This window comes from Canis lupus, chromosome 6 (genome assembly GCF_011100685.1).
Source record: "Canis lupus familiaris isolate Mischka breed German Shepherd chromosome 6, alternate assembly UU_Cfam_GSD_1.0, whole genome shotgun sequence".
NCBI classification, from domain to species: Eukaryota; Metazoa; Chordata; class Mammalia; order Carnivora; family Canidae; genus Canis; species Canis lupus.
The window spans coordinates 47,535,145-47,562,924 of NC_049227.1; the positions used below are offsets into that span (position 1 = coordinate 47,535,145).

A 27,780-nucleotide genomic window follows, 5' to 3' on the forward strand; every position below is an offset into this window, starting at 1 on the left:
AATTCTTCCAGTGTGTTAGAGAAAATATAACATTAAAAAATCAAAATAGGAGATTTTAATATTTATTAGTACTTATAGTGTTATGGAAAGTAGGACATTGGTTGAAATGAAGTTTTGAATTGTTTATGAATTATATTTATCCCTATCCTTTTTATTGCAAAAAATTAAGCTCTCTTTTGGAATTGATAAGAACATTTGGTAACTTGATTTAAGAAATGTTTAACTTAAGAAAAGAGTTTTACAAAACTCCTGAATATTTAACCTCAGTAGACTTTTGTATAAACCAAGAGTAAATGGAAATTCCCTGACAAGTTTGAACAAAACATGTATTAATCACTTAGATTTTTTTGACAAAACCTGTGGGTTTAATGCAGGTTTGGGTAGTTAAAGACTTTTCACAGTTGTAGCTTCATCATCCTGTTTATAATCCTTCACCTATTACAATACTAAGTTGGAGGCTTAAAAAATAGTTCTAAAAAATGACAATGCAAGAAAAATATTTTTATTGATAGAGCATAGTGAATATATTTTATAGAATTTTTCATTTATCTAAAATGTGCATATTTAGTTCATTTATAAATTTATCAACATTGAGATTTCCAAGTCATATTAATTTATACACATATTAAAATACACTTTATAGGTAATAAAACTTTTTAAATTTTATGAGCATTAATATTATACAAAAATAAGTTATAATGCATTATTTTCTATAGTTATTGAGCTGTTGAAGAATGAAGAAGTAAAGTGATGGAGAATATTCAAAGATGTCTAATTCCACGTGTGCTTAAAGGAATTCATCTAGGAAAATATGGGGTAAGTCTTGAAAAATTTGGGTAAAGAAAAATAATTTCTACTTTAGAAAAAAAAGACAAGGACAAAGGTTAAAATCATGTAATTTTCAGAGAATTTGAAGGGACTGTCTTTCAGCGTATGTATATGGAAATTAAGTCTCGGAGCTACTCAAGGTCACAAAACCAGCAAGTGTCATATATGAGTAGGAAATAAAATTTTATAACTTTAAGCCCAGTGTTCTCTCTTCAATGTCAAACACTAGAAAGGAGAAGATAAATAAGCTTTAGTATCTTTATATCACATCATAGGTTTACCCCATTTATTAACTGTTTTGTTATTCTGAAGGTTACCAGTAAAAGGTTTTTAATTATTTTTAGTAATTATTTCTAATAATAAATATTCAAAAATCTGGAAACATTTATGTATCACTTTTCCCCCTGAATACCAATATACCTGTTCGCTCATAATACAAAAGATGAGTCAAGCTCATTTCTGTCTTCTCCCATAAACACAAATGCACATACCCACACACAGGGCATAAAATCTGAAAATGTTAAATGTGGTTATTCTTTCCTTATCTTTCTTGAATCAATTGGCCTTCCAAGACACACATTTTGAATTCATTTTTTGAGAACCTTTGTATGTGTGCATGTGTGTGTGTGTGTGTGTGTGTGTAATGATCACTGAATGTTGTATGGAAGTATTCAATCACTAAATTGTACCCCTGAAACTAATATTGCACTGTATGTAACTAATTGGAATTTGAATAAAAACTTAAAAAATAAAAATAGAATTTTTATTTAATTTCCACATCACAAAATCCTATTGATTCTACCTCTTTAATAAGTCTTAAGATAATCTTTGTAAATAACCACTTTCAATTCCTAAATGAACTCCCACACTGCATTTGCCCTCTCCATTGTGCCACCTCCCCAAACCATCTATCTGATGTGGGCCCTATATTCCCCCACAGCATTCCAAATGCTATCCATGTTATACCATTTGAACTTCTTCTAACAAACCACACTCTCTCATGCCTCCACACATTTATTTATTCCATTTCCTATGCCTACAACACCTTTCTCTACTTCTACTATTTCATACAAAATCAGTCATCCACTGGGACCTGATTCATGTATGCTTTTTTGTATTCCACAAATGGCTTTTATAGATAATAGGAAGACCATTCTTGTGTACATTAGGTATCTGTCAATGAGGACAGTTAGATTAAATAAAACTTTATGATGAGACTTCAAAGCCTCTATGGCTACAACAAACAAAACAAGCACATGAACAAATTGCTTCTTGCAGTGTTATAGATTGGGAAAAATCTATATATATATTGGTAGGGAAAATAGGTTATACTTCATTATGCTGTGAAAAAAGTCTATTTATGACTCCTTCTATCCCATTCCATTCAAGTGTGCTGGATCATATAGTTGGCAGCAGACAAACCACAATATTGCAAATGACCCAGTACTCCCAATACTACCAATATCTTTGTCATTTACATTTACCTCAAAGGCTATTATTCCATAAGAATTTGAAAAATTATAATCATACATATTTTTAAGTTGACTTCTGAATGTTTTAAGTTTAAACTTTAATGGATTGCAAATGATATACTTATTGTTGTATTATAAACATTTCAATTTTTTTAAAGTTAAATCATATTTTTATTTCTATGAAATGAAACTGAAATGCCTTAGCAATTTAATACCTACTGTATTGAGTTGAATAGTGTCTTCAAAAAATCATGTTCAGAACCACTTGTGGTATTTTATTATGGCAACCCTAGGGAACTCACACAGATTTTTGCACCGGGAAGAGGATGCTACTGTAACAAATAGCTAAAAATATGGAAGTGGTTTTGGAGTTGGATAATGGGTACTGGCTGGAAGAATTTTAAAGTGCATGATAGAAAAAATTCTAAATTGTCCTGAAGAAAGTGTTGATAGAAATATGGACATTAAAGGCCATTTTGATGAGGACTCAGAAAGAAATAATGAACATGTTATTGAACACTGGAGGAGGGGTGATCTTTGTTATAAAGTTCAGATATAAAGTTGGCTGAACTGTGTTCTGCTGTTGAGTGGAAAGAAAAACTTATAAGGTATAATTTGGATATTTGGCTGGGAAGATTTCCAAAGTACAAAGTGCAGCTTGGTTTGTCTTTGTTGCTTATAGTAAAATGAGAGATAAAAGAGATAAACTGAGGAAGGAACTATTAAGCAAAAACTAGCCAGAACTTGATGATTTAGACAATTCTCAGATGATCCATATGGCACAGATGCTGAGGCATACCCTGGAAAGAACAATATGGGATGTGTGGACAATCTTTTTCTGAAGAAATCAGATATATGAGGTATGGATCTGATCAATTATCTTAGCAGAGGCCAGGATAAACTTTGTGTGTAATGCTGTGGAATTCCTTGACATTCACAGAAGATCAACAACATTTCGGGGAGTTTTATACCAGCAGAAAAACTGCCTGCCTAGACTGAAGGGGGCAGAAATCAGACTGAATGAAGAAAATCTGTCAGATTTAGAATTTAACAAAGAGGAAATGGGTTGTCCAGAGGGCAGAAGGGCCCAGAGAGGGCTGTTCAGAGGTTGATGGGGTCACCATCACCTGGAGACAGGGGTTAATGGGAACTCTTTAGATCCAGAAGGCAGACTGAACCACAGACATTTACTTTTAGGTTACAAAATCTAATGGAGCTTGTTTCTCTGGGATGGAAACTTGCTTAAGATCAGTGACTTATTATTCCTTCTATTTTCTCCCTTTAGGAATGGGAATGTCTATCCTATGCCTGTCCCACAATAGCAATTTTGAAAGCAGGTATATTGTTTTTTAGATCACAGGTCCACAGATGGGGAAAAAAAAAACTACCCCAGGATGGCTCATACCCAGAATCTGACCTATCCGTAACTTAGATGATGAGATTTGGAGCTTTTTGAGTTGATCAAATTTAGATGAGATTTTGGATTTAGAGTTAATGATGGAATACTTTAAAAGGTTTAGGAATGTTGGAATGGACATGAGTTTTTGAGGTCCACAGGCAAGGCTGTACTGGGTTGAGTATTGTTCTCCCTAAAATTCATGTCTACTCACCTTATTTGGAAAATAGAGCCTTTGCAGATATAAGTTTGGAGAGGGTCATACTGGGTGAGAGTGGAGCCTAAATCCAATGACTGGTGATTTTATAAGACAATATGAAGACACACAGGTACAATGCCACATGACAACAGAGCCAGGGAATGGAGTGATGAAGCTGCAGGGGTAAAGATGTTGAGTATTGCTGGCAACCATGGGAAACTAAGAAGAGGCAAAGAGGGATTTTTTTCTCTAGAGACTTTAGGGGAAAACATGGCCATCAAGACCAAGTTTTGATTTCAGACTTTTGGATTCCAGAACCATGAGAAGGTAAATTTCTATTGTTTTAAGTCATGCATTTTGTGCTTCTTTGAGCTCCAGTTCTATTCTTTTGTGTATGGCTGCCCAGTTTTCCCAATCCCATTTATTGTCATTTTCCTGTTTTGTTCATTTGTTGTAAATTAATTGATCATATATGTGTGGGTTTATTTCTTTACTCTCTTTTCTATCCCATTGATCTAACCTATATGTCTGTTATTTTGCTACAGCAGCCCTAATAAACTGATATACCTACTTTCAAACATTAAAACAAACAAATAAATAAAATATTTGAAAATTTTACGTCATCTCTTTTCTCCTTGAACATATATTTGCATTCCACTTTCCTACTAAGTTTATTCTAATATAATGTACTTTTATTCTTGAAAGTTTCTTATTGATCACATCATTCTGACTTTCCTGAAACAAACAAAAAATATATATATATATAAACCAGAAGTTTATTTAAAAATTTTTCTATGACAATGAGTCTTCAGGTTAAATACTCTGAAGTACAAGTATTATCAGTATTCACTAATCAAAATAACAAAAATATACTGTAGAAAATAGCAAAATTTATAAGAAGCAAATATTTTATTGGAATAACAACTCTATGAGGTTAATAGACTGTTTATTTCCTAAATTCAATTATCAATGAATGAATATAACTTACTTTATTTATCTATTGACGAGCACTTGAATTGTTTCTACCTCTAAGCTGTGAATAATACTTCTATGAACAGGGATGTGCAAATATCTCTTTGAGATCCTGCTTTAATTTGCTTTGGATAAATATCCACATGTGGGATTGTTGGATTATGTGACAGTTTTATTTTTAAGTTATGGAGGAACCCCCAAATTGATTTCATAGTAGCTATACCAATTTGCATTCCTACCATTAGTTACATAAAAGGTTTCATTTTCTCCACATGCTCACCAACACTTGTTATTTCTAATTTTTTTGATAATAGATATTCTAAAAGGTGTGAGGTGATATCTCATTGTGGTTTTGATTGCATTTCCCTAATGATTAGTGATATTGAGCAGCTTTTAAAAAATATTTTATTTATTTATTAATGAGAGATACAGAAAGAGAGAGGCAGAGACACAGGTAGAGAGAGAGAGGCAGAGAGAGAAGCAGGCTCCATGCAGGGAGCCTAACATGGGACTCGATCCCGGATCTCCAGGATCATGCCCTGTATTGAAGGCAGGCACCAAACCGGTGAGCCACCCAGGTGTCCCTGAGCAGCTATTCATGTGCCTGCTGGCCATCTGTATCTCTTTTTTGGGAAAAATGTCTTTGAGGATCCTCTGCTCATTTTTAAAAGTCAGTTTCTGTTTGTTTTGCTATTGATTTGTATGAGTTCTTTATGTATTTTGAATATTAACCCCTCATCAGATATATGATTTGTAAATATTTTGTCTCATTCTGTACCTTGACTTTTCATTTTGTTGATGGTTTTCTTTGCTGTGGAGAAGCTTTTCATTTTGATGTAGTTCCACATGCTCATTTTTGCTTTTGTTACCTTTGCTCTTGGTGTCAAATTAAAAAAATCATTGCCAAGACTGAAGCTATGTTTTCTTCTGGTAGTATTATGGTTTCAGTTCTTATATTCAAGTCTTTCTGAGTTAATTTTTGTGTGTGGTGTAAGATAGTGGTTCAGTTTTATTCTTTTTCATGTGGATTTCCAGTTTTTTTTAACACCATTTATTGAAGAGACTGACCTTTTCTTATTGTATACTTTTTGCTCCTGTGTCATAAATTGTGAACATATATGTATGAGTTTGTTTCTGGGCTCTCTCTTGTATTTCTTTGATCTATAATATTTGTTTTTGTGCCAAAACCATATTGTTTCTATTACTATAGATTTGTAATATAGTTTGAAGTTAAGAAGCATGATGCCTCCAGCTTTGTTCATCTTTCTTTTGTTATTATTTTTATTTTAAATTCAATTAATTAACATACACTGTATTATTAGTCTCAGAATTGTGTTCAGTTATTCCTCAGTTGTATATAACACCTAGCACTCATTACATCACATATCCTCCTTACTGCCAAACACACTGTTACCCATATCCCCACTATCCTCCCCTCCAGTGACCCTCAGTTTGTTTCCTATGATTAAGACTCTTATGATTTGTCTCCCTCACTGATTACATCTTGTTTTATTTTTCTCTCCCTTCTTCTACGCTCCTCTGTTTTGTTTTTTAAATTCTATATATGAGTGAGATCATATGATCAGTCTTTCTCTATTTTGCTTAGCATAATACTCCTTAGTTCCATTCACATTGTTGCACATGGTAAGATTTCATTTTTTTCATGGCTTAGGAATATTCCATTGTGTGTATATATACTACATATTCTTTATCCACTCATCTGTTGGTGGACATCAGGACTCTTTCCATGGTTTGGCTATTGTGGACACTGCTTCTATAAACACTGGGGAATAGGTACCCTTTCGGATCATTACATTTGTATGTTTGCAGTAAATACCTAGTAGTGCAATTGCTGGGTCCTAGGGTAGCTCTATTTTTTAACTTTTTGTGGAACCTCCATACTGTTTTCCAGAGTGGCTATACCGGCTTACATTGTCATCAGTAGTGTAAGAGAGTTCTCCATTCTCTGCATCCTCATTAATATTTGTTGTTTCCTGACTTGTTAATTTTAGCCATTATGACTGCTGTGAAGTGGTATCTCATTGTGGTTTTGATTTGTATTTTCCTCATGCTGAGTAATGTTGAGAATTTTGAACATTTTTTCATGTCTGTTTGGAGAAATGTCTTTTCATGTCTTCTGCCCATTTCTTGATTGGATTATTTGTTCTTTGAGTACTGAGTTTGATAAGTTCTTTATAGATTTTGGATACTAACCCTTTATCTGATAAAACATTTGCAAATATCTTCTCCCATTCTGTAGGTTATCTTTTGGTTTTGTTAACCTTTTTCTTTGTTGTGCAAAAGCTTTTTATCTTGATGAAGTCCCAATAGCTCATTTTTGCCTTTGGAGATATGTCTAGCCGGACACATCTGTGTCTAAGGTCACAAGAGGTTGTGTTCTCTTCGTGGATTTTGATGGATTCCTGTCTCACATTTTGGTCTTTCATCAGTTTTGAGTTTATTTTTGTGTATTGTTTAAGAAAATGGTCCACAGTGGTCCAATTTCATTATACTGCATGTGGCTTTCCAATTTTCCCAGCACCATTTGTTTGGTTTTTGTTTGTTTTTCCAATTGGATATCCTTTCTTGCTTTGCTGAACATTAGTTGACCATAAAGTTGAGGGTCCATTTCTGGATTCTCTATTCTGTTCCATTAATCTATGTGGCTTTTTATGTCAGTGCCATACTGTCTTGATGATTACACTTTTGTAATAGAGCTTGAAGTCCGGAATTGTGATACCCTCAGCTTTGGTTTTCTTCTTCAACTTTCCTCTCACTATTTGGGGCATTTTCTGCTTCCATAAAAATTTTAGGTTTATTTGTTCCAGTTTTCTGAATAATGTTGATGGTATTTTGATAGAGACTGCATTGAATGTATGGATTGCTCTGGGAAGTATAGACATTTTAACAATATTTATTGTCCTTCTAATCCAAGAGCTTGAAATGTTTTTCCATTTCTTTGTGTCTTACTTAATTTCTTTAATAAATGTTCTATAGTTTTCAGATTACAGATCCTTTACCTCTTTGGTTAGGTTTATTCCTAGATATCTTATGGTTTTTGGTGCAATTATAAATGGGATCGATTCTTTAATTCTCTTTCTTCTGTCTCATTGTGTATAGAAATGCAACTGATTTTTGTGAATTGACTTTATACCCTTCCAATTTGCTGAATTCCTGAAGTTCTAGCAATTTTGGGGTGGAGTCTTCTGGGTTTTCCACAAAGAATATCATGTCATTTTGTGAAGAGTGAGAGTTGGACTTCTTTGCCTATTTGGATGCCTTTTGTTTTTGTTGTCTGATTGCTGAAGCTAGGACATCTAGTACTATGTTGAACATCAGTGGTGATAGTAGACATCATTGCCGTGTTCCTGGCCTTATGGGAAAAATTCTCACCTTTTCCCCATTGAGAATGACATTTGCTGTGGGCTTTTCATGCATTGCTTTTATGATATTGAAGCATGTTCCTTCTATCCTTACACTATGCAGAGTTTTAATCAAGAAAGGATGATGTAGGGATGCCTGGGTGGCTCAGAGGTTGAGTGTCTGCCTTCGGTTCAGGGCATAATCCCGGGATCCGGGATTGAGTCCCACATCAGGCTCCCTATATGGAGCCTGCTTCCCCCTCTGCCTGTGTCTCTGCCTCTCTTTCTCTGTCTCTTATGAATAAATAAATTTTTTTTATAAAGGATGTTGTACTTTGTCAAATGCTTTCTCTGCTTCTATTGCAAAGATCTTATGGTTCTTTTCCTTCCTTTTATTAATATAGTGTGTCACATGGATGTTGAACCACTCTTGCAGCCCAGGAAATAAATCCCACTTGGTCATGGTGAATAGTCCTTTTTTTTAAATAAATATTTTATTTATTTAAGAGAGAGAGAGAGAGCATGAGTTGGGGGAGAGGCAGAGGAAGAGAGAAACAGACTCCCCACTGAGCAGGGAGCCTAATGTGGGGCTCAATCCCAGGGTCCCAAGTTCAAGACCTGAGCTGAAGGCAAACAATTAACCAATTGAGCCACCAACATGCCCCCAAATAATCCATTTAATGTACTGTTGGATCCTATTGGCTAGTATCTTGGTGAGAATTTTTGCATCCATCTTCATCAGGGATATTGGTCTGTAATTCTCCTATTTTGGTGGGATCTTTATCTGGTTTTGGAATCAAAGTGATCCTGGCCTCACAGAGTTTGGAAATTTTCCTTCCATTTCTATTATTTGTAACAGCTTCAGAAGAATAAGTATTAATTCTTCTCTAAATGTTTGATTGAATTCTTCTGGGAAGCCATCCAGCCCTAGACTCTTGTTTTTTGGGAGGTTTTTGATTACTGCTTCAATTTCCTTGCTGGTTATGGTTCTGTTCGGGTTTTCTACTTCTTCCTGTTTCATTTCGGTAGTTCATATGTTTCTGGGAATGCATCCATTTCTTCCAAATTGCCTAATTTGTTAGCATATAGTTGCTCATAAAATGTTCTTATAATTGGATTTCTCTGATGTTGGTTTCATTCATGATTTCTTTATTTGGGTCCTTTCTCTATTCTTTTTCTTTTCTTTGTAAGAGTTTATTTATTTATTTGAGAGAGAGAGAGAATGCGAGAAAGAGAAGGGGCAGAGTGAGAGGGAGATGCAGACTTCTCGCTGAGCAGCGAACTCAAAAAGGGTTCGATCCTGGGACCTTGAGATCATGACCTGAGCTGAAGGCAGATGTTTAACCAATTGAGCCACCTAGGTGCCCCTCCTTTCTTTTCTTTTTGATATATCTGTTTAGGGGTTTATCAATATTATCAGTTCTTTCAGAGAACCAGCTCCTATTTTTGTTAATCTGATCTACTGCTCTTTTGGTTTCTATTACATTGATTTCTGCCCTAATCTTTATTAATTCTTATCTCCTGCTTGGTGTAGATTTTATCTGTTGTTCTTTATCTAGGTTCTTTAGATGTATGGGTAGATTGTGTATTTGAGACTTTTTTGTTTCTTAAGAAATGCTTGTATTGCTGCATGCTTCCCTCTTAGAACCGCCTTTGCTGCATCTCAAAGGTTTTGAATAGTTGTGCTTTCATTTTATTTGTTTCCATGAATGTGTTAAGTTCTTCTTTAATTTCCTGGTTGACCCATTCATTCTTAAGTAGGATGCTCTTTGGCCTCCATGTATTTGAGTTCCTTGAGACAGAGTTCAATTTTCAAAGCATTGTGGTCCAAAAATATGCAGGGAATACTTGCAATCTTTTGGTACTGGTTGGAACCTGCTTTGTCCCTCATTATGTGATTTATTATGGATAATATTTGATGTGCACTCAAGAAGAATGTATATTCTGTTACTTTAGGATAGGATGTTCTGAATATATCTCTGGAGTCCATCTGGTCCAGTGTGTCATTCAAAGCCCTTGTTTCCTTTTTGATATTCTGCTTAGATGATGTGTTCACTGCAGTGAGTGGAGTTGTTAAAGTTCCCTACAGTCATTATTATCAATGTGTTTTTTTAGATTTTGTTATTAATTGGTTTATATCATTGGCTGCTCCCAAATTAGCAGCATAGACATTTATAATTGTTAGATCTTCTTATTGAATAGACTCTTTAAGTATGATATAGTCTCCCTCATCATCTCTTATTACAGTCTTTGGTTTAAAATCTAACTTGTCTGATATAAGGGTTGTTACCCCACTTTTCTTTTGATGTCTACTACTATGATAAATGGTTCTCCATCCCCTACTTTCAATCTGGAGGTATCTTTGGGTTTAAAATGAGTCTCTTGTAGATAGCATATGTATGGGTCTTGATTTTTTTTTTTTTAATCCAATCTGATACCCTGTGTCTTTTGATTGGAGCATTTAGCCTATTTTTATTCAGAGTAACTACTGAGAGATACAAATTTAGTGTCACTGTATTACCTGTAAAGTCCCTGTTTCTGTATATTGTCTCTGTTCTTTTCTGGTCTGTGTTACTTTTGGGCTGTCTCTTTGCTTAAAGGATCCCCTTGAATATTCTTGTAGGGCTAGTTTAGTGATCACAAATTCTTTTAGCTTCTGTTCGTCCTGGAAGCTCTTTAACTCTCCTTCTATTCTGAATGACAGCCTTGCTGGATAAAGTATTCTTGGATGTATATATTTTTTCTCATTTATCATCCTGAATATATCCTGCCAATTCTTTCTGGCCTGCCAGTACTCTATGGATAGGTCTGCTGCCAGCCTTATGTTTCTACCTCAGTAGGTTAAGGACCTCCTGTCCTCAAGCTGCTCTCAGAATTTTCTTTTTGTCTGAAATTTGCAAACTTCACTATTCTATGTCAAGGTGTTGACCTTTTTTTTTTTTTTTTTTTTGGTTGTTTATGGGAAGTGTTGCCTGTGTGTCCTAGACTTGAATGACTCTTTCCTTCCCCAGATTAGGGAAGTTCTCACCTATAATTTGCTAAAGTATACTTTCAGCCCCCCTTCTTCTTCTGGGACCCCAATATACTAATATTATTTTGTTTTATGATATCACTGATCTCTTGAATCCTCCCCTCATATTCTATTGGTTGTTTATCTCTCTTTTCCTCAGTTTCTCTATTCTCTATCATTTAATCTTCTATATTGATGATTTTTCTGCCTCATGTATCCTAGCAGTTAGAGTCTCCATTTTTGATTGCATGTCAGTAATACCTTTCTTTAAATTTTGACTTGATTAAATTATAGTTCTTTTGCTTCTCCAGAAAGGAATTCTTTAGTGTCTTCTATGCTTTTTCAAGCCTAGCTGGTATCTTTATAATCATTATTCTGAATTCTAGGTCTGACGTTTTACTAATATCCATATTTATGAAGTCTCAGACAGTTAGCACTGCCTCTTGTTTGTTTGTTTGTTTGTTTGTTTGTTTCCCAGGGTTTTTCCTTCTTGTCATTTTGTCCAAAGAAGAACAGATAAATGAGAGAACAAAATACAAAAATATCAACCACAATCCCAGCAAAATATACACTAAACAAATTGGAAGAGATTAGATACCAAAAAAGAGGAGAATGGAAAAAAAGAATATAATCAAACAATTGGACAGAACAGGGTAATACACTAGGTCCTGTGTGTATTTCATTTCTGTTTGTTAGAAGAAACTAGATTTCCAAATTGTAAAATTTGTATATATATACAAAAATAAAATTGAATAGATTGAAAGGAAGCCAAAAATGAAGACTATATATGTTTAAAATATAATAGAATTAAAAAAGACTTTTAAAAAAGATTTGATAAAATAGTTTAAAAAGGATAAAAGAAAAGAAAGAAATTTTTAACTGAAAGACTAAAGAATCATAAGAAATAAACCTCAAATTCTATATAATATTTTCTCTTAGTGCTGGAGTTTTTCAGTTCTGTGTGATTAGTAAATTTGATATTAGCCAGATGTTCCTGCTGGTCTTCTTGGGGAGGGGCTTGTTGCACTGATTCTCAGGTGTTTTTGCCTGGGCAGAATTGCACTGCCCTTGCCAGGGGGTGGGGACAGTGTAAGTGGCTCCAGATTGCCCAAAGTGGCTTTTGTTCCCTGAAAGCATTCTGCACTGCTTTAGAGGATAAAAAATAAAAATGGAAGCACCTCAATCTCCAGTCCTAGAGGTGAAAGATCATGGCCCCCACTCTTTCAGTGCAGCCTCAGGTAAAAGCAGTTAATCATTTTTGTCTCCCTGGTTTCCAGCTGCACTCTGCGTTCACCCAGCCTGTGACCAAGCATTTTTATCTTGGGAATATAACCCTTTTGAGTCTCCATACCTGCAGATTCCTGTGGTGCACACTTGCACGGCTCCTTCCAGGGAAAGGAAGGTTCTGCTGCTTACTGGGCCCCTGTCCAGAGAGTGGTTGCTGGACCATGCCAGAGTTCACAGTTTATGGCAACACCAAGCTGAAAGCCCACTCCTGGGCTCACTGATTGCAACCAGTTTCCCCAATCCAATGCCTGGGAACTCCACCACCCTCAGGCACCTCAGTTCTTTCTGTGAACTCAGGGATCCTGAAACCATACTGCTCCCCTTAGGATTTTGCCCTGCTATGCCACCTGAGCACGTTTCAGGCAGGGATGTCTCTCAGCAGAGCAGTCTTATAAAAGTTCTGATTTTGCACTCCATTGCTCTATCACTTTCCAGTAGCTGACTGACAGACGGTCTCTTCCCCCACAGTTTGTCTTTTGATATATTGCCTCAGATTCACTTCTCCACATCTCTTATCTTGCAGAAAGTGGTCACTTGTCTATTTGTAGAATTGCACCAATTCTTTTCTTAGATCTCAAGTTGAGTTTCACAGGTGTTCAGAATGATCTGATAGCTATCTAGCTAAATTCCAAGGACCCAATGAAACTTCCCCACCATTATCCCCTCCAGCCCTTTGTTCATCTTTTTTAGGATGGGTTTGAGTATTCAAAGTCTACTGTGGTTTGAATTTTGGGATTGTTTTTTCTATTTCTGTGAAAAATACCATTGGAATTTTGATAAGGGTTACATTGAATCTAGGAATTGCTTTGGGTAGTATGGACATTTTAACAATACTGATTCTTCTAATCCATAAGCATAGAATATCTTTACACTTATTTGTGTCTTCTTCAGATTTATTTATTTATTTATTTATTTATTTATTTATTTATTTATTTATGAAAGACATGGGGAGCGGTGCAGAGACACAGGCAGAGGGAGAAGCAGGCTCCATGCAGGGAGCCCAATGCAGGACTGGATTCCAGCACTCCAGGATCACGCCCTGGGCTGAAGGCAGGCGCTAAACCACTGAGCCACCCAGGGATCCCCTTCTTCAGTTTCTTTCATCAGTGTCTTACAGTTTTTAGTATGCAGATCTTTCACCTCCTTGGTTAAATTTGTTACTATGTATTTTATCCTTTTTGACACAAGTATAAATGTTTTCTCCATTTTCTTGATAGTTTGATATTAGCATTAAAAATGCAACTGATTTTTACATATTGATTTTGTATCATCTAATTTGAGTGAGTTTATTACTTCCAACAGTTTTTTATTGGAGTCTTTTTTAAAAAAGATTTTATTTATTTATTTGTGAGAGAGAGGACCTGAGTGGGGGGAGGGGCAAAAGAAGAGGGCCAGAATGTCAAGCATACTTTCCACTTATTGTGGAGCCTGACACAGGGCTTGATCCCAGAATCCTGAGATCATGACCTCAGCTGAGGTCAAATACTTAACAGACTAAGCTACCCAGGTGCCCCTAGTGGAGTCTTCAGAGTTTTCTATATATATCATGTTATCTATAAATAGATCGTTTTAGTTCTGTCTTTCCAATTTGGATGCCTTTTATTTCTTTTCCTTTCTTAATAAATCTGGCTAGCACTGAATCTGCTTTTTTATAATTCTTTTTTATCCAAGTTCCAGAAGCTTATTATTCAGAGTAATAATTAATCATATATTTTTATTTTCAAGAGATGATATGTAATTTAATTGGAGACTATTATAGATCTTAAATATATTCTAAAATTGCCAAGCTCCTCTGATTGAAAGCAGGTCTACATAAGACAGACAGAAAGCTATAATTGAAATTAGGGTTATGTTATCCTACTAGCATGAAATGGAATAGGCCGAGGAGTGTAGGATATTGACAAGAGAGTGTTTGAAGTGTTAGGCCATAGGAAGGGAAAATAAAGAGATGTCAATAAATTTGAGCACCCAGAGAGGTAGAAGATAGTGGAATAGAAGGGAGGATATTAGGTTGGATTAAGAAAGTTGCAATATGTTAATATATACTTTTCTGACGTTTATTAGACTGTCTAGTTTAAGTAGAGGAAAATAACTAAAAATTAGAAGTTTACTTATTGAATGATTTTTTTTTTCTTTTGGCTGACTTGAGTCACTGAAAGTTTTATCTTGAAGATCCTTTTTTTTTTTTTTTAATTTTTATTTATTTATGATAGTCACAGAGAGAGAAAGAGATAGAGGCAGAGACATAGGCAGAGGGAGAAGCAGGCTCCATGCACCGGGAGCCTGATGTGGGATTCGATCCCGGGTCTCCAGGATCGCACCCTGGGCCAAAGGCAGGCGCCAAACCGCTGCGCCACCCAGGGATCCCTATCTTGAAGATCCTTAATGGTAAATGTAACTGAAGCAATATTGAAATGTTTCCCAGTATTTGTATAGAATTATCAAATTTAATGGTACAAACAGGAATATTTTCTTTCTTATGGACTTATTAAAGTTTATTGTCATTTAAAGACCATCAAATTGGGCAGCCCAGGTGGCCCAGCAGTTTAGTGCCGCCTTCAGCCTGGGGTGTGATCCTAGAGACCCTGGATCAAGTCCCACATCACGCTCCCTGCATGGAACCTGCTTCTCCCTCTGTCTGTGTCTCTGCCTCTTTCTCTCTGTGTCTGTCATGAATAAATAAATAAAATCTTAAAAAAATAAAAACCATTGAATTAATAATGTGTTAATAAAATAATAATCTATTCTTAAAAATAAGAAAGTTCCACAACTGCTCATTTGTACTTTTGGCTTAGAAAGAAGTCCATGGTGAATGAGGAAGAATATATTGTCAATGCTCTGAGGTAAAACAGATTTATTCTTTTATATGAGCTCATGTTTGCACATTTTTTCTTAGAAAAAGAAGCCACACCCATAATATAATGTTTTCTTCTTAATTTTACATAGCATAAAGATAGTCATTAACATACATTTTAGATTTTTCTTCTTTGAAGTTATCAAAGTTTATTAATTTTCTTTCAATAAATCAGCTAAGACCTTGTCCAATATCACTTGGTCTTTGAATTAGAATACACAGATATTTATGAGACCAGTTGATTTTTTGTGGGGTTTGAATATTTAAAATATAAACTGGCACTGAGCATATAATATTTTAAACTTAATATTACAATTATACCACTGTTCATTGAATAAACCTTGGACTCAGCAGCCACCTAGAGATGCTATGTTATTATTACAGTAGACCTGTAGAGGTCACTATTAACAGACAAATGAAAAGCAGTTTGGAATTATAGGTTGATATAGCTTTTAATCTTAAATTCTGTCTGCCCAACTACTAGAAACACCGTATTACTTCCTCATATTAAGACATTGTAAAAATGTAACAAAATTTAAATTAGGATATTTTTATATAATTAGATGATAATAGTAGGTATTACTACTTGGTTAAGAGAACCAAATCATATGATTTAAAATTCCCCATCTCAGCAGTTCCTTAAACAAATTGAAAGAAGAGAGACTACATGAAATTTAAATTTTAATAACCTTCTATTATTTGTTGTCTAATATTTAATATAAGAATATATGGCAAAAAGACAGATGAAAACAGGACCTTGTTTAGATTCTCTAAACATGAGCTATATCTTATAAAGCACAAATTTTACTCCATTAAAAAAAGCTGAGGAAATATTTCTGATAAAAAGTGATAAAGTAATCATTTTTAATGTTCATTCATTTGAGTCGTAATCGGGTGGGTATACATGGGGAAAGATAGCAGGACTAGTCAATAGTGAAACCAGCCTTACCACGCGAATGCCAGTAAAACTCCCTTAAAATGAAGGGAATCTGTCATCTTGTATAAATTCTCTTCTGCTTCCATAAACACAGCCGTAATCAATTAAAGACCTACTTGTGAAGGAGCCATTGTTTGCAGTTCCATTCAGTTGCTGAGTTGTCTTTTAGACTGCCCATGCGGAAACCCTGGTAAGGTGATGAGAAAGTTCAAAGCACCTAACTTTGCAATGTGGGTTTTGTTATTGAAACTTCTTTTTATCTTTTTATTCATTTTAAAAACTGTAGTATATGTAGAAGATGTGTTGGTTGTTGATTCCAAGAAAGGAGGGGCTTAAGAACATAACAAAGAATGAAAATGATCTAATGACCATAATTTGGTGAGACTTTTGGATTGCAGTGCTTTATGTATTAGTTCAAGAGGAATCAGGGTTGAAAATGATTGCTGAGAAACTAAGTAATATTATTTTATCATAAGTCTCTTGATAGAAAGTGAGAATGCTTTCTTCAACATGCATTCATTAATTTTTGTCACGATTGTTCTCAACTCTCCTTACTCTAATTTCAGCTAGACAGTAGTATTACCACTGAGGTACAGTTGGTATTTAGTCTTGATTGCTAGATTTGGGAGATTGGTGGATCTTTGCTAAACAAGTAGATATAAAAATATTTCAGAATTTGGCATAAATGCTTAAAAAATTTACAAGATAAAAATGAATCTATATTAAATATTTAATGCTATTGATATGTACAGAGCTAGAAGGAGTAAACAAATTATACAGGAATAAGAGTTATTTAGTATATGAAAGTAAATCCTCATACAGCAAGCCTAAAGGCTAAGATAGAAATGACATAATGTTATTCTCAGCTGCTCACCTTGTCAGAGTAGGAATCTGACTTTTGGGTCACCCTTGATCTTTTGCTTTCTAGGCAGAAATCAGCCAGATTTCTACCCTGACTACCTAAAAAATAACCTGGCATCGACCAGGGCAAGTTACATTCAACTATAGCCATGTTAAGTCAAATATAAAATATTTCAAAATGGAAATTAAGGAATGAAGTGATCCAACAAGAATCTGTTTTCTTTCCTGATTCCTTTGCTTTTCTAGATCAAATGAAGAAAACAATCATCTTTAGACGTATGATTTAATAAAACTTCTGAGTCTGTTATTGTTATGCAAGCACATAAGCCTCTCTCTTTTCCTTGAGTGACATGTCTTGGGAGTTTATAAGGAAGAGCCTGGGTGCCCAGACCAGCCACTCTACAGATGACTCAGGACACCTTCGCTAAATCCATTCATTACCCTGGCCCCTAGTGGGAGTTACAAGCAAAGCCTGCCAATTAGATGTTGGTAATGTGGACTCTGCTTTAGGGAATTGGGTAAGACTGCCAGAATTCATTCCTGAACTTTAGCAGCCACAAAAGAGTATTTTTCTGTCGTCTGTAACTGATTCAAAACCAGGTCTCAAAAGGACAAGCTTCCTTTTGTGCCCCATCTTTCCTAAAGTCCAATGACTAATAATGTTACAACATCAGGTTTTTCACAAGATCACAGGAAACATCTGATGAAGGAGAAGCAAAGAAAAAAATGTCATCATTTGACTTCATTAGCCTTTGTTTAACTCTGTTTTCTAATTTTAGAACATTCTCTTTGGAAAGTAATTAAGGGGTAATTCATCACGAATTAATGGTGCTTTATTGTTAAATGAAAGATTAAACTTGAGATGTATCAATAATCATAAAAAAATAAAAAGTTTTCCAAAATCTTTAGGTGGTGAAAAGAAATTAAGTTCATATTTAAAACTACTTGCCCTTGCCTTGAAAAAATATTTCCAAAATCCTGTCCTGAAGCTGTATTGGCATCACTCTTTCCTTCTCTGCTAATAAACACACATAAGGGTGAATGCTTTGCTTTCAAGTTCATTGACATTATTATTGTTTTTAAATTTTTTTTTTTATATATTTTAGTTTGAATGCTTGGGTGATGTTTTGAAATTTTTGAGAGGCAACAGTAGATTTTCTTAATAAGGATTCTGTGAACTTAAATATCTTATTAGTAGAATGAACAAATCTTGGAAAATGTCCAAATCATTTTGTAGCAGATGTCAGAGAACTCTAAACAGTAGGAGTTTTAGGTAGTAAATTAATTCATGGTCAGTCCCTGTAGACTTTAACAAGAAAGATTTTATTCTGTACTGCTGTCTGAAATGTTATTTTTGTTGTCATTGCTGTTTGTTTGTTTGTTTGCTTTAGAGCAATGTATTCTTTTGGCTTCTGGTCCTAATTTAGAAATTATTTTTCACGTGCCTCAGACAGGGGCCTTCTGTCCAGGTCTTGAATGCAAGTATTGTATCTTTGTTTTGTATTCCTGTACGAATATATTTTATTGGGAACCTATTTCAAAATGCTTGTTAAACATATGAGCTTATTCACATGAATGCACTCAAGTGCTGTAATTGTAGGGGCAGAAGCTGGAACAGAAGAACCTATGTCTCATACTCACTGAGGAGAGAGTTTCCTTCATCAGTTTACTGCCTGTGCACATGCTGTACTGTATACATACTCATTTCTTTCTGCTGTCACACACACACACACACACACACACACACACACACACACACACACCCCTATGATTTAAGGGAAAAAAAACACATTAGTCATAAAGCTCAGGAGTTGAAAGTACGAGAGTGAGGCTGTGATAGTAACTGTTCAGAACTTGAATGAATTGCTGGTTTTCACCAAGTAAACTGGCTGGCCTTCTCAGGCAGCCTCCAAATTCCTGTTGAAATGAAGACTTTCTTTCCTGGACTAGGCCTGGCATTCCTGGGAAACAATGGCCCTTTTCAAATAGGCTCTGAAATTTCACAGGTGAAGGGAGAGGGGCAGTCATTTGATCCCACCCACAAGAAGCCGGTTAGTATTTTAAAAAGTGAAGACAGAGCCTATCATGGAAATGCAGGCAAAGCTGGCTAGTGGCTAAGAGCTGCAATCTAGATCCACGGTTCTGCAGATCTCTGTGAAATATGAATCAATTTCAGTGTTCTGTCTTTGACTCACATTGCAACTCTTTTTCTAGATTTTCTTAAGAGCAGACTACAGAACCACTGAAACAGGATTTTGTCTCATGTGTTAAGGAAGAGCAATATTCAAGTTTTTCTTTAGTAACTGACATTAGATGTTATTTTAAAAAGGATTAAATTTTTGGGGTGTGTGTGTGATTTTGGAAGACATGCAGGGTAAAAATACTACATAGAGTTACAACACATACATATATAATTACAAATGTATATGATAATTTTACCTTGCATTCTTTCAAAAATGGTTTTAAATGGGACTTCATTATAATTCAATAATTTAAAAATTCAAAAATGTTCAGATAATTTTGGAGTCTTTTATGAAAGCATAGACCGCATCCAATTTGAAAGAATTTGGGCATATCAACCACTATACTTACATGTACATTTAATATCATATGTATTTCATAGGTTTTATGGAAACTTTTACTTGAGCAGATCTTTCAGTGATTAAGTGAGATAAACTGAGGCCTTTAGTATTCAGTTTCATGGGTGAGGAAATAAAAGTTCAAATTGTGATATTTATCATTAGTAAATAGATAAATTTTATTAGGATCTCCTTTCCATTTTATTCTTTTTAACAATCCTTATTTCTGCCTCAAGATAGGGACACCTGAGTGGCTCAGTGGTTAAGCGTCTGCCTTCAGCTCAGGGCATGATTCCGGGATCCAGGATCAAGTCCCACATCGGGTTCCCCACAGGGAGCCTGCTTTCTCTCTGTCTATGTGTCTGCCTCTCTCTGTGTGTCTCTCATGAATAAATAAGTAAAATCTTAAAAAAGAGTATTGATGATGTACCCAGTATTTAACATAGGCCTAACCAGAAGACTTATTTTAAAGACTTTTTTAAAAAAATATTTTATTTATTTATGAGAGAGAGAGAGAGAGAGAGAGAGAGAGGCAGAGACACAGGCAGAGGGAGAAGGAGGCTCCATGCAGGGAGCCTGACGTGGGATTCCATCCAGGGTCTCCAGGATCAGGCCCTGGACTGAGGGCGGCGCTAAACCGCTGAGCCACCTGCGCTGCCCAGAAGACTTATTTTAGACTTAAATTACCAAAGACTCAGAAAATAATTGTTGTTTACTTAAAAATGAATAATAGAAATTTTTATGAAACTATCCCTCTAAATTATATAGATCTTCTCTAAGAAATACAATTAACCTGATCATTAGGTAGCAATATAATATTTTGAAATATTTTTCCTGATGTTTTGGTTATTATATGATAGTCTCTCTTTAACCTATCTATATTCCACCCTGGCCCCAATTCTAGCAGCAACCAGGGTATTCTGAGCTTATAGCTTTAAAAAGGGATGACACAATAGAATAATGACAATAAAACCCAAGTATTGGTGTTTGAGTTTCAAATACAAAAATAAAAAATAATTAAAAAAAACATATACAAAAAAGAAATAATAGGAGAAAAAAGCAAAGGTGCAAAAATAAACTAACAATATCAATCAAAACAATTTCCCCAATCCACCAAGAAAAATTTGTTAGGTGGGGAAGAGGACAAGAAGAGAATAAAAAGGATTTAGATATTGGTAGATCCCTTGAGAAAAGAGTCTATGTACCTTGTTTCCTCAGCTCCTGGGTTAATGGGGATTAACAACAGAACAAACTCAAAACCTTGCAATTCTGAAAGTAAGAGAATGGTTATTTCTCAAGTGGAGTTTAGAGAGGTGTTAAACTGTATACTTTGTCCTCTTCTTCCTCTACCTGCATCTATCCACTCTCCCCCTTGCATGGAGAGGGATGAGAGTACAGATGGATGGAGTGTTCAAGGTACAGCTCTAAGATGGCCTCTTAGACTCTTCTTGCTCCATTAATATAGCCTTGAGAGCAGCAGAATGTTTTTTTCATTGAGCTGAAAGAGGCATAGATAGGGAGTAAGGAACCAACAGATTGTAGGAGGGTTATTTTGATGAGGAAAATGCAGCTGACATACACAGGAGCAATGAGAGAAAATATAGGAGAGAAAATATGTATACCAATGGAAATTAGTGTGAAGTGAACATTTAGAACCATATAAAACCTGCTAATTATGTGATGCTAAGAACTTTGCAACTTAGATACAACTTCAGAGAAACATTTGTAAATAGAAAAGTAACTGAAATGATTGAGATTGCTCTAACCTGACCAAGATTATTTTTACTACCCAGTGAAATAGGAGGTAGGAGGAGCAGAAGAGAGATTACATTTATTAATAGAAAAATAAAATTAGTCATTCTGCACACTTGAATTTTAAGGACTAGAAGTCAGACCCTCTGCACTTATCATAAACAATAAAATTCAAAGGAGATTTAAATTCCCTACCAGTTTGACTAAGCTAGTTTTATTGCTTTGTTTATCCTTGCTGCCCTACAACCTTATTTGAATTCACATTAAAACATCCAGTTATCTAGAGGTACCCCAGACCTTGCAACCTGGAGGCAGGTGCTCACCTTGACTACCTGATGCAAAAGGACTGACTAGCTGTTTGGTGTAGAGCCAGGAGATTATTGCCATTTCTTTGAGACTGGTATATTTTCCTAGAGCTTGCTATGGCAAAAGATATGTGAGTGGATCAGTTATGGGTCCTTAGAAGAGAGCTGGGTAGAAGTCATTTAAGGACTACCCAAGATAACTAATGGGAATTGTTGAAGGGACTCCAATAGTATGAGATTGTGTGAGGGAGATCTCCAGAGAAATTAGAGGTTGGATGAGGAGTATCCAAGCCAGGAGAATGAAACACCACAACTATGGAAACCTCCAAAGTATCCATGAAATCATTTGATAAGAAAGTAAGCTCTAACCACGTATCAGTCATAGAGAATAGAACACAATCAGCCAAGGAAAAACCATTTTATTATTTTATATTTCCTGCCTTTTGTGTTTTGTGTTTTGTTTTTGTTTTTTTACCCTGAGGAGTCTGAAAAAGCTGCTATCCAGTGAGGAAAGAAGACGTGAGGAAAAAAAAGCAAAGGACAATCAAGCATTCTCATTGAGTTAAGGCAGCCAACTATCAACCTTGGCCTTGGGAAGAAGTCTTAATTTGCATAGCTATTGAAACATTGATTAATAATCCAGATTGTATATATTATGATTTTTGAATTGAGACTAAGTTTTGGATCTTATGGGATCATAGGATGCTTAGTACCTATGAGTAAGTTGGAAAGTAATGAGACCTAGTCAATTTTACATCCAGGAGCAGGAAAGATTTCTTGCATTGAGCAAATTTTAAGGACATATTGGAGGTAAAACAGAGTTGTTATTAAAAAAAAAAAAGATTTTGTTTATTTATTAGAGAGAGCATGAAAGAGAGCAGAGAGCACAGTGGAGGGAGGGAGGTGAGGGGCAGTGGGAGAGGGAGAAGCAGACAACCCATTGAATGAGGAGCCTGATGCGGGGCTCCATCCCAGGACCCTGAGATCATGACCTGAGCTGAAAGCAGATACTTAACTGACTGAGATACCCAGGCCCCCAGAATTGTGATTCTAATTTATCCTACAAGTCTTATATTCAATATACTAAGTATGTATCCTATAAAAGATGGACAAAATGCTGTGCATCAAAAATAATGAATAAATTACTCATGTACTAGGGATAGGAAGCATTTTATGACAGTATAAATAAGGACTTGCTGGAGTATTGTTTTATACCTAGCTCTATTGCCTTTTTTTATGGGGTCGCCTTAGATAAGTTTCACAATATTTCTTGATTTCAGCCTTTTTTATGTAAGAATAAGTAAAAATGTAATAATGCTATATAAAGTGGCTTTTGCTTCAAATGAGATAAGATAAACCAAATGTGATAATGTAATGAATACATTTTGAACATTTAAATGCAATACATATCTAGTATTATATTGTTAAAAATAATGATGGCCAATCTTTTAGGATATTTTATGAACTCAAACTATTTTGTTAAAGGAAATATCTTTTTGTTTTTTTTAGGTTTCTTTTGAGTTTGAAAGTTTATGTTCATGTGCATTCCAGACATTTTTGAAACATGCACACACTATACACACATACTTTACTTGTGATTTGTCAGTTACATTTTATTTCTTCCTGTTTTTTTGACAGCATCTTAAAATGAAATTTTTTTGTCTCAATTTTAAGGCCTACAAAAATTGAGATTAAAATATTAGGTAGTGGGATCCCTGGGTGGCGCAGCGGTTTGGCGCCTGCCTTTGGCCCAGGGCGCGATCCCGGAGACCCGGGATCGAATCCCACATCGGGTTCCCGGTGCATGGAGCCTGCTTCTCCCTCTGCCTGTGTCTCTGCCTCTCTCTCTGTCTCTGTGTGTGACTATCATAAATAAATAAAAATTAAAAAAAATTAAAAAAAAATATTAGGTAGTAAGTACATATAATATTTATTAGTGAATATGAATATATATACATGTACATAAATACTGTTATATAATACATACAAGTATACTGATATATATAAGCATATATATGTGTATATATGTGTGTATATATATATGTAAGCATATACATACTCAGCTGTTTGTGTATTTATGTACAAATATGCTTACATAGCTGGATGTGTATATAGGACTATATATGCCTGTGTACATAGTTAATTTAATGCTTTTTTCAGAGATTTATTTATTTATTTGAGAGAGAGAGAGAGAGAGGAGGGGCAGAGGGATACAATCTTCAAGCAGACTTCCTGCTGAGTGTGGAGCTAGCTGACTGGAGGGTCCATCTCATGATCCATAAGATCATGACCTGAGCTGAAACCAAGAGTCAGAGGCTTAACTGACTGATCCCAGTTGATTTAATTCTCTTAAAAACCCTATGAGAATTATGCTATTATTTTATGTATTTTACAGATGAAGGAACTAAAACATAGAAAGTTTAAATAACTTAGTCAAAGTCACATTTATGGTGAATGGTAGAGCCAGGAGCCATACTTCAACAAGATAGTACCAGCATATGTTCTATTAAGTATATTTCTATTCCAAGAATCTAAAGAGAGCTACACTACAACCCATGTTGGAGTTACAAAGCACATGATTAAAAAATCAGCTTTGGAAAGGTCAGTGTTTATATAAGTGAAAATCAATTAATTTAACCAGAAAGTAGGAAATTGAAAAGAATTGTCAGGGTGCAATTAGTCTCCCATGAATGGAAGTGGATTGCCTCTCACTTACCTCAAGTCAAGTGAGAAAGACATCAAGAAGAATAGAAGTAGAACTAGATAAATGCCCTTTGCAGCTTGGGATAGAGACACAATCCTGGTCATATCTAAGAAATCTATACAACAAACTCTGGCTGAATCAGCTTGTGGCAATATATTAAAGGATGCAGGTAGTAAGTAGCTCTATTCTTTTTTCTTTTTTAAAGATTTTATTTATTTATTCATGAGAGAGACACACACACACACAGAGGCAGAGACATAGGCAGAGGGAGGAGAAGCAGGCTCCATACACGGAACCCAATGTGATGCAGGACTTGATCCTGGGCCTCCAAGATCATGCCCTGTCCTGAAGGCAGACCCTCAACCCCTGACCCACCCAGATATCTCAAATGCCTGCCTCTTGATTTTGGCTCAGGTTATGATTTCAGGGTCGTGAGATTGAGCCCTATGTTAGGCTCCATGCTTGGGATTCACTCTCTCTTCCTCTCCTTCTGCCCCTCCCCATCCTCTCTCTCTCCCCCTCTAATTAATTATTTTTTTAAAAAGTGGCATGTTTCCTCTGCTCGAGATGTGAGACATATATGAGCCTGTTGGAGCTATCTTAAACTCACTCTGAGTACTGTCTAAAAGGGAGCTAGTGCAAGAGAAAGAGATTGATGAGAGGTATGGAAATTACCACTCAATGGATATATATTTACTCTCATCAAGGGAGATGTTGGTGGAAGTCCTTAGTGATCAGAGACTTCCAAAGAACCCACAAAGCACCCCCATGTAACCAGCAGCTTAAACATGGACAGAGGAAACCAATGCTAAATTACATTGGTACCAGTCATGTATTATTTTTCCCGACACTTATTTTTTCTGGAAGAATCAGAAACTGTGGTCAGCCTCCCCCTTCCCTACTACAAATCGTCTGTTATACTACCCATATTTCAATTCCTCAAATATGGCAAGTTTATCTCTGCCTCAGGATTGTTGCATTAATCATCTTCTCTGCCTGGCATATTTCTTGTGATGGTCACAAGGCTCTCTCCTTCTAGTTAGTCATTTAAATATTAAATAGAATCCCTTCAGAGGAGCCTTCTTCACATAGGGCCTTATAGGCCTTGTTTAGGGTCTGACTTTTAATCAAAATGGAAAATGAAGCTGAAGAAGGATAACCTGATTTGATTAATTTTTTTCTTCTTCCTGGTCTGTAGAATGTATACAGAGACAGGGACCCAGCCTAAGCCCCTGAATCCCTTATAAACATAGAGTTTTCTATACAAAATATAGTTAATTTAGCCCCCCATAATTAGGGGTGGGTTTATGAGAAGGGAGGGCACAAAAGGAAAGTTAAGATCCACCCATCTGGGCAAGGGCCAGGGCTAGGAGATGGCTGGAAGGCAAGATCAGCAGAGAGAGAGAAGCACTATTTAATAATAGTCATTACACTTTGCATGGAGAAAAGATTTTAGGGAGATTAATGGAGAGAGGAAGACAAACAGGTATGCTTTGGAGGTATTGCTCACAGAATTTCATGATAGCTTGATTATAGATTGTTAGGGAAAGAGAGACTTAGTAAGACACTTAGGTTTTTGGCTGGAACAATTTAGTCATGGGAGGATTTTCATAAAAGAAGTTTGGGTGTAGGTTGGTGTGGTGAGCAGAATACTAAGATGGATCCCAAGATTCCTCTCTGTTGTATGCATGCCTTGTATAAACTCTTCTCCTTGAGAATAAGACCACAAATCTGATGGGATATCACTCCCATAACTAAGTTACTAATCAGTTCACTTTTCATTAATAAAATAGGAGATTATCTTGTGTGGGCCTTACCTAGCCAGGTAAGGCCTTTAAAGAAAGGTGAAGTGTCAGATGTTCTTCTGATGATCTCAAAGAGACAGCAAACTGAGATGAAGAGAGAGGAAGAGATCTCATAGCAAAGACCTGAAGGAGCCTCTAGGCTGAACAACTAGTTGATAGTTGTCACTTGATGATAGTCACCAGGAAATAGGGACCTCAATAATAATACATCCACAAGCAACTGAAATCTCTCAGCAATTTAAATGAGTTTGAATGAGTACTCCAAGTTCTAGGTAAGACCACAGACACACCTTGATTTTGACCTTACATTATCCTGGGCAGAGAACTCAGCTACTCCTGAGAAGCTTCTAGCCTATAGAAAATGATATAGTGGGAATGAGTGTTGTTTTAAGCAACTAAGTTTGTTCTGATTTGTTACATAACAACAAAAAAACTAATGAAGTTGGCAAGCAGGATTTCCATTTTGGGCATATTAGATTTAAAATGCCCATTAGATGTTCAATAGGAGATATCAAGCAGGGAATTTGTTACACCTTTCTGAGTTTCAGGGGAAAATGACATGGTGGCGTTGTGCTCATGCCAATATTTCAGAGTAAATTGGTGCGAAACAGACTGACAACAACTTTATTCCATGAAGTTGACTTGGGTGATAGAAAGGAAAAAAAGAGAAAGTATGCCTGCCTTCCAGGAACTTAGAGTTTAGACTAGAGAAACAAGAATTTTCATAACTGTATATGAGACACTATCCTAGAAAACTGCTCTAAGAATAAAATTTTCAAATGAGAAGAATTAGACAATTACACACCTTTAGTAAGTCCTATTTTATCAATATTATTTATTATGAAAACAAAAGTAGGTACTGGTTTATTCTTTCCTATTTATTGCTTTTTCTCCTTACAATATTAACTAGAGAAATACTGCAATTTTTTTTTATCTTGCCTTTGATGGCTTTTTCCTAGGAATTATTTTAGCCTATTAGGAGTTCCGTTTACCATGATCTTTCTACTCCTTTGAGAAGTCCAGAGCTATTGGACATTTTAGAAGACATTTAGCACAGTATATTTATTTTAAATATAGGAAAACTGAGGAACACAGATTAAGTGATTAACAAGCACCTGTAAAAAAAGCCATAGCTGGAGTGAAATCTCCCACTATCCAAATCCTTGTTATTCAATATGCCATATAATATCATATTGCTTCTCTTCCAATATGAAAAATTCTTTATTGGTGGGGAAAAAAGAAAGATGTAGATCCATGTAATCTTAAACACAAAGTTGGATTCACATTGTTTCAGTGCCTTCATTTGATAAATAATAACAAATAGGTCTTTTTAACAGTTTTATTAGTTTGTATGACTAATTATACAAACAATGAGCAGAGACACTAAAATAGATTTGGGCCTTGTTAAAAATAGTTGAGGGGGGAAGCCCAGGTAAAAATATCCACATAGAATTCCT

The 27,780-nt window shown here is 35.5% G+C and overlaps 1 long non-coding RNA gene across 1 annotated transcript in view; it reads left to right on the top strand.

Moving 5' to 3' along the window:
• The window catches only part of LOC111096366, a 36,246-nt gene extending 18,083 nt beyond the window's left edge, over nt 1–18,163 (top strand). The window contains exons 3-5 of the long non-coding RNA XR_005361134.1: nt 717–816; nt 16,412–16,507; nt 17,425–18,163. This is a non-coding gene — a long non-coding RNA (uncharacterized LOC111096366). The remainder of the gene's footprint in view (nt 1–716; nt 817–16,411; nt 16,508–17,424) is intronic.
• The last annotated feature ends 9,617 nt before the right edge of the window (nt 18,164–27,780 follow it).